Raw genomic sequence first — 8121 nt, forward strand, 5'->3', positions numbered from 1 at the left:
TATGTGCATAGGGGTCTCATATTTATCTAAGAGTCACTAAGAAGCATTGATGCATCATCACAATAACTTCATTACCATCTATTAATCCATATATTCATTATACATTCAATGATTAACCAAAATATGATGAGAGCCATACATTTTCACTGTCATGAAACTCACTCATAACCAGCATATAACCAACAAAAATGTCAAGGATATAATAGCCATATAAGCCACATATAAATAAGTATATTTACCCATAAAATACCAAGGAGAAAGAGAGCTCTTATTGATGATTTCATAAGCTGACTAGGTATGATAATTCCATGAACCACCTGACTGTAGACTACGTTGAACCAAATATTTCTTTTATCCAGTCACCTGCATGCCATATTCCAAGCATGAATGTGGGATCTCATCAAAAAAACTATCAAAATCATCTAGGTATTCCAGAGGCCAAACCACCTCAACCCTCAAAAAGTGATTCCACCTCATGGTTGGACATCAGTAACCATTACCATATTCATCTCTACCCAAGTTGTCTAGAGCTATAAAGCATTTGTTCCAACCAAGGCTTCCAGAACTAGTAACTCAACCCATAGTTGTTGTTGGGCTTCCAGAGTGTTTGTCCAACTAAGGATTCTGAGACTAATAACTCATTCCATCAAGGGCTTCCAGGTTGTTTTTCCAACCAAGGCTTCGAGGACTAGTAACTCAACGTAAGTTGTTACAGGGATTCAGGAGCATCTGTCCAACCCACATCCAAAGGAACATGAGAACCAACCAAAAAACAAAAGAAAAGAACCCACAACACAATAGCTATCCAGGAAATGGTAATGCTAGGCAAACCCACTGTCAATCCAGGCAATACATACTCCAGGCATATGTCATGCATGCTAAAACTAGTGAGGAAAACATACATGCAACTCGGTACCTGCAATAAAAACTCACTATATATTTTGATCCTCATGTCCTCTTGTTTTTTCCTACTCTTCCTTTTCCTTGTTAATTCAAACTCCAAGTATGCCACACACCTCCAAGAGTACTCCAAGAAGACTCTAAGTGTCCAAGAGTATAATAGAGAGAGAATAGAGAGAGAGCTCCAAAACTAAACTGACAAAAGCTACCAACTGATTATTAGAAGCCTTCTTATCAATGAGGCCTCTATTTTCTTCATTTTCCATTACTTTCCTTCATTTTCCTCCTCACGTGCAACATGTGACCTTTCACCTCCCTTTTCTCCTAATTTCCATTATTTTCATAAATAAAATGTCAACAAAATTCGTATGCCTTTCCAAAGCCTTTGCCATTTCCATTTACAATTTCCTTAGCCATTAACTAATCAAGTGATCCCCATCACTATGTTTTTGCCCAACATTCAGCTTGGAATGTGTGTCCCATGACCAAGATCTTATTTTACCTTTATTAATTTTTACATGGATTTTTTTATTAGGTTTGTTACAAAAACCTCCCCCTTGGGGGAACACCATCCTCAATTTTGAATGACATTTACAACCACAAAACTACCGTAAACAAAACATATTGCCCATGGAGCTTTATAACTTACCTCGTTTCATTATTTACAATGATCAATCTGTTCAGAAGCAAACCAACGTGACAACATAACGACATGACATGACACCCGTATTGCTTATTGGAGATTTGTAATACAGCTCGTGGAGGTATTTGCATACATATACATATTTACATACACCAAAACGTATACCAAACATATACCAAACATATACCAAACATATGCCAAACATTCACTCAACCAGTGAATAGAGAAGGATACATAACCTGCATCTGATCGACCATCTCCCATGTAGCTTCATCAGGCCTAAAGTTGTTCCACTGCATTTTAACTTGCTCAATTTCTCGATTCTGGAGCATGAGCATCTTTCTCTGCAAAATGCATTGAGGTTCCAGCTGGAATTCTCCTTTTGGATCCACCTGCAATACAGACCAGTCAATCACATGATCAACATATTTAAAATACTTATTAAGCAATGACATATGGAAAAAATCATGGACTTTCACTGTCAGAGGCAGTGAAATTCAATAGGCTACTAGCTCAATCCTCTTAAAAATCCTAAAAAAAGCCCCAAAATCGGGGTGCTAGCTTGGCACATGATCCAATCCACAAGAATCTCTTCTTCGACTTAATAAGCAAGTGCAACTGCTCCCCAACCTAAAACTCTTTAAACAACATGTTATGATCTACATAGATTTTCTGCCTGTCATGTGTTGCTTTCATATTCTCTTGATTACTTGCATTTTATGTTCCATTTCCGCCAACATGCCTGGTCCAATCAACACCTTGTTAACTAGATCACACCAACTGATGGGGGTATTGCAACTCTGCCCATACAATGCCTCAAACAGACTCATCCTCAAAGATTATTGATACCCATTATTGTAATAAAACTCTACTAGTGGAAGATATTATTCTCACTTTCATTGTTGATGCATCACATACATCCTCAACATGTCCTCCAATATCATGTTGAACCTTTATGTTTGTCCATATGTCTATGGATGATAAGTTGTACTAAAGGCCAACTTTGTACCTAAACCTGTAAACCACTCCTTCCAAGAATTGGAAGTGAACTTTGCATCCCTCTCTGATATGATTCATTGAGTATGTAGAATTCGTTGGAATAAAGTGAGGTACCTTCGTCAACCTGTCCACCACAACCATGATGGAATCATGCTACCTAGATGTCCTTGGAAAACATGTGATAAAATCCATGTAAATGACCTCCCATTTCCACTTTGGAATTGGAATCACCTATATTAGTCCACTTGGATTCTTACACTCTTCCTTTACCTACTGATAATCTAAGCATCTCACAACAAACTATGCCACTTATTTCTTCAAGTTCATCTAGTAATATAACTTCTTCACCATTTTCAACATCTTCTAATATCCCGGGGGACCTGAATACGGTTTCACATGAAACTCTTTCAAGATAAGATTCTTGAGCTCATTGTCATCTGGCACATATATCCTATCCCTAAATTTGACCAAGCCATCTATCGTGAGATAATAGTCCACATCCTATGCACCTGTACTTACACTTGTAACTGTACATGTACATGTGCCTGTACCCGTATTCTGTTGTAGCATGTGCCTGAGGTCGATGTACATGTTATCCTATTGACCTACCTATAAGATCCAAGCCTGTAAATCTATCCCATAGGAACTCATAGTTGCTATGTGGTTCACCTATATCCGCCTGCTAAAAGAATCTACAACCCTTTTCTCTTTACCTTTGATATACTTGATCTCAATGTCGAACTCGTTGATCATGGCTAACCATCTACCTACCTGGTATTCAAATTTGGTTAGTTAAATAGATACTGCAATCCACTGTGGTCACTCATCAATACAAATTGTCTACAAAAAAGATAGTTCCTCCACATCTTCAATGCATGGATGACCGCTACTAACTAAAGATCATGTGTCAGATAGTTCTACTCGTGATCATTTATTTTATGTAATTCATATCACGCTACATGTCCCTCCTACATAAGAACTCCATCAAGTCCACTTTTACAATAATTTGTGCATACCACAAATTATTTGTCTGGATCTGTGATCTTTTGCACTGGAGCATGTGTCAACAATTGTTTCAATTTCTTGAAACTTGCTGCACATTACTCTTTCCATTCAAACTTCTTAACTTTCATTTGCAATGGTGTGATGGAATATGCAATCTGTGAGAAATTCCTGATAAACCTCTTGTAATAACCTGCTAACCCCAAGAAGAATCTCACCTCATCCACATTCCTAGGAGTTTCCCACTCCATGATAGCTCTTACCTTTTCTCGGTCCATTGATATGCATTCCTTGGAAACCACATGTCCCAGGTAATGTACTTCGGTCTGAAATAAATTGCACTTGATGAGCTTAACATACAATTAGTGCTCTCTCAACAATATCAATATTGTTGCTAAGTGTCCAACATGCTATTCTTCATTTTTAGAATATACCAATATATCATCAATGAACACAATAACAAACTTATCCAAATAAGGACGCAACACACTATTCATCAAGCACATAAAAGTAGCTGGAGCATTATTCAAACCAAATGGAACTATAACAAACTCATAATGCCCACACCTGGTCCGGAAAGAAGGCTTGCAGATTTCCTCCTCTTTAATGCATACCTGATGATATTTGGATCTCAAATCAATCTTTGAGAACATTATTGCCCCCTTCAACTAATCGAACAAGTCCTCAATCTGTGTAGAGTTTTCTTCTGGAATTATCGCATTCATAATTGTTTGAATCGACATTTTGAGCCATCCACCGTGGCTCATCATCAGGATAGATAAATAAGTATACAAGACATATCTCAACGGAATGAATAAATAGAGGTATGAGATAGTGATGGAACATGAATCATGGTAGCCAACATGTCTTAGGGAAGGTTAATTAATAAAAAAAACCTAATAATTATTACAGTTAGTAATTTTATTAGAATTAATTAAATTTTAAATTAAGATTGAAATAATTTAGTTATAATTAATTTTGATTTTATATAATTATAATTTAGAATTTTATTAAGAATATTATTAAATTTTTTAATAATAAAAATATTAATATTAATCCAGTTATTTAAAAATATTATGGATTAATATTAAAATAAATAAAAATACAATTTTAATTAATTTTAAATTAGAATTGAAAATTATTTTAATTATAATTAATCTTAATTTTATTTAATTAATAAAATTATAATTAAATAAAAGTAAGATTAATTATAATTATAATTAATTAATTTTTTTTTTCAATTCTAATTTAAAATTAATTAAAATTGTATTTTTATTTATTTTAATCTTAATCCATAATAATTTTAAAAATTTGGATTAATATTAATAAATTTTTTTTTTGGTAGGTAAGCACCCACGGGGGATTTGAACCAGTGACCTATCAAAAGGAGTGCCTTAACAGTGCACCCATTCACTGCCAATCTAAAGCCCCATGGGCATATTATTATTATTATTATTATTATTATTATTATTATTATTATGAAAGAAAATAATAAAATTCTAAATTATAATTAAATAAAAGTAAAATTTATTAAAATTAAAATTATTTCAATCTTAATTTAAAATTTAATTAATTCTAATAAAATTACTAACTGTAATAATTATTAAGTTTTATTATTAATTAACTTTTCCTAAGACATGTCGGTTACCATCATTCCCATTCCATCACTATCTCATACCTCTATTTATTCATTCCATCGAGATTTGTCTGATATACTTATTGATCTATCCTAAAGATGAGCCACGGTGGATGGCTCGAAACGTCAATTCAAACAATTATGGATGCAATAGTTCCAGAAGAAAACTCTACACATAATACTAATCGCAAAAGCCTCAAAACAATAAGTCATCAATCCTCAGCAATGGATACTTGTTCTTGATGATCACTTTGTTCAAGTGCTTGCAATCAATGCATAACCTAAGAGTACCATCTTTCTTCTTTACAAACAATACCGGTGCATCGCAAGGTGATACACTTGACCTAATGCATCCCTTGTCTAGCATTTCCTTCAACTGTAGTTTCAACTCTACCAACTCCAGTGTGTTCATCCTCTATGGTGCCTTAAATGTTGGTGTTGCCCCTGGTACCAACTCAATAGAAAATTATACTTCCATGTGAGGTAGAAACTCTAAAATATCTGTAGGAAATACATCCTAAAACTACTGTAGAACTGGGTACCTGCTCAAACCAGTTGCATGCTCAACTTCCTTACCTTTGTCACTAGAAATATGCACTGCTAATAACACACACTCTTTCCTATGACTATGCTTAGTCTACATAGCTGTCACCATTCTCATTGATGTTGCTTTCTTCTTACCCCACAAGACTCTGTGTTCCCCATTGTCATCTAGGTACTCAATAGCCTTGTCATAAAAATCCACCTTGGTCCTATGAAGATACAACCATTCTGTACCTAACAACATACTATATGATCCCAACAAAAATACATTAAAATGTGTCATTGTAGACATAACGTTCAACTCAAATGCACAAGCTCTTACCTAATGATGGGCTCACTTCTTGTATATGTAGTCAACTACACTAACAAAGACTTTCCATGTACTTCTTTATTCAACCCACACTTATCCACCATGTTAGGATTAACATAACTATAATTAGATCCAGTGTCAACCAAAAAAGAAACAACTTTGTCACAAAGCTTACCATCCATCTCGATAATAGAGGCATGGTGATTTGCCTTCCTATTATCCAGTGTTGTATAGATCCTAGGAATAGGTTTTCCAACATCTCCCACTATTTGTGCCTCTTGGGCACTAGAGATTAGCAGTCTACGACCCTGATGTTGCGGACAATCTCTCCTACGATGCTCTCCTCCACAAGTATAACACTGCAAAGGCTTCCAGCCTTCATCCTTATTTTTATCCTCAAATCGAAGTCCCTTTTCTATGTTAGATGCATTAATCTTATTAGATGGTGTTGCATTCTCTTTATTACTTGTACCCTGAGATATTTCTCACTTCTCGTCCCATTTTCTTTTGTTCTTTGCCTTACCTTTCCAGTTTGGTTTAGTTTGAGATTTGCACTTTGATTTCTCATAACAATGCTTTAGCTTCTGGATGGCCTCCTCCAATGATCTAGGCTCATCATACTCCATCCTATCTTTAAATGCTACTGGCAACCCATTGATGAATCTTTGAATCTTGGCCAAGTTCTCCTCATTGAGTTAAGGCACATACCTCAACAACTCCAGAAATCTACTAGTGTACTCCTCATCAGTCATAGATCTCATCTTCAACTCGTGGAATTCTTTTTCCCTATCATCATGGTATGTCTCAGATAGATATTTATTCCTGAATAGTCTCTTGAATTCACTCCAGTTCAACTCCTCATAATTATCTTTGATTTTATTTACATATTCCCACCATATATCTGCTTTACCTTTAAGATTGAATGTAGTTATTATGGCCTTCATGTTTTCTGAATAATCGTGCAATCTGAAGAACTTATTCATTCCAAACAATCACGCTTTTTCATCCTCTGACTTCTTCATCTCTCCGTCAAATGTAGGTGGATTTTATTTCTTAAACTCATCTGGAAAATATCCCACTCACTCCTCCTGTAAGGATGATAATGATGATGATCATGATACCTGTCAGAACCAAAACTAGAATAGTACATTTTTCCATCACCTCTCCTATCTGGAGTGTCCAATAACTTTTCATCTTTGATCATGTCATATATATCTGACATGTACCCACCAGTAGACCTATTGCCATATGTCCCATTAGTTTTGTCCTCCTGCCCCTGGCTAATCGAATGTGGTCCCTATCTTTATAGTTCTGACAAACACAAAAGGATTACTACATTGACCTCTGCTTGTTTCTCATGTTCCTATGTGATTATGTCATTTTCTGCTTTACAACTCCTTATGTATTCCTTCAAGCTTCTCAGTGTGTCTTCTAAGTCAAAAGAATTCCCAACACCACGTTACCCATCTAATCCATAAGGATAATCTCGTGAAATGTGGTCTACCATCTTGCTAGTCATCTTGATATTTTTCATGCAAGGCATCTTATGTCAGCTAAACCAAATCATAAACAAACCAACATACCTTAGCATAATTTGGGGAGGATATCTCATTTGCAAGATCAATTGATTTAGCATGATACATGTATAAACATAATCATAACATCATATAGACATATAGCATATAGATATAACAACATATAGACATCATTCTAACCATAGTCCAATCATCAATGCATGACCATATCAACTACACATCATGACCTCATGTATGACAACAACAACCATATCAATGTACACTTGACAACATGTAAGCACTAACTTGCATAAACAACGCATAACCAATCATACACTCATAACGACACATTCCACGACAACACCATCAACCTTCACATGGTGACATCACTACAACCATGATCAACACCATGCATGTGTAACAAGAACATAGACCACATGTAGTAGTAACACATATGAAACTAACATGAATGCATGACCAACACACTGCCCATCTAGTCCAAGGGGTGAACCACGCTCTGATACCACTCTATAACACCCTCCTCCCACATCTACCTAATTAACTGGCCAACCGG

Source organism: Pinus tabuliformis, chromosome Q, assembly GCF_031772625.1.
Source record: "Pinus tabuliformis cultivar Carrire ecotype Pingquan chromosome Q, CPIR1, whole genome shotgun sequence".
Lineage (NCBI taxonomy): Eukaryota > Viridiplantae > Streptophyta > Pinopsida > Pinales > Pinaceae > Pinus > Pinus tabuliformis.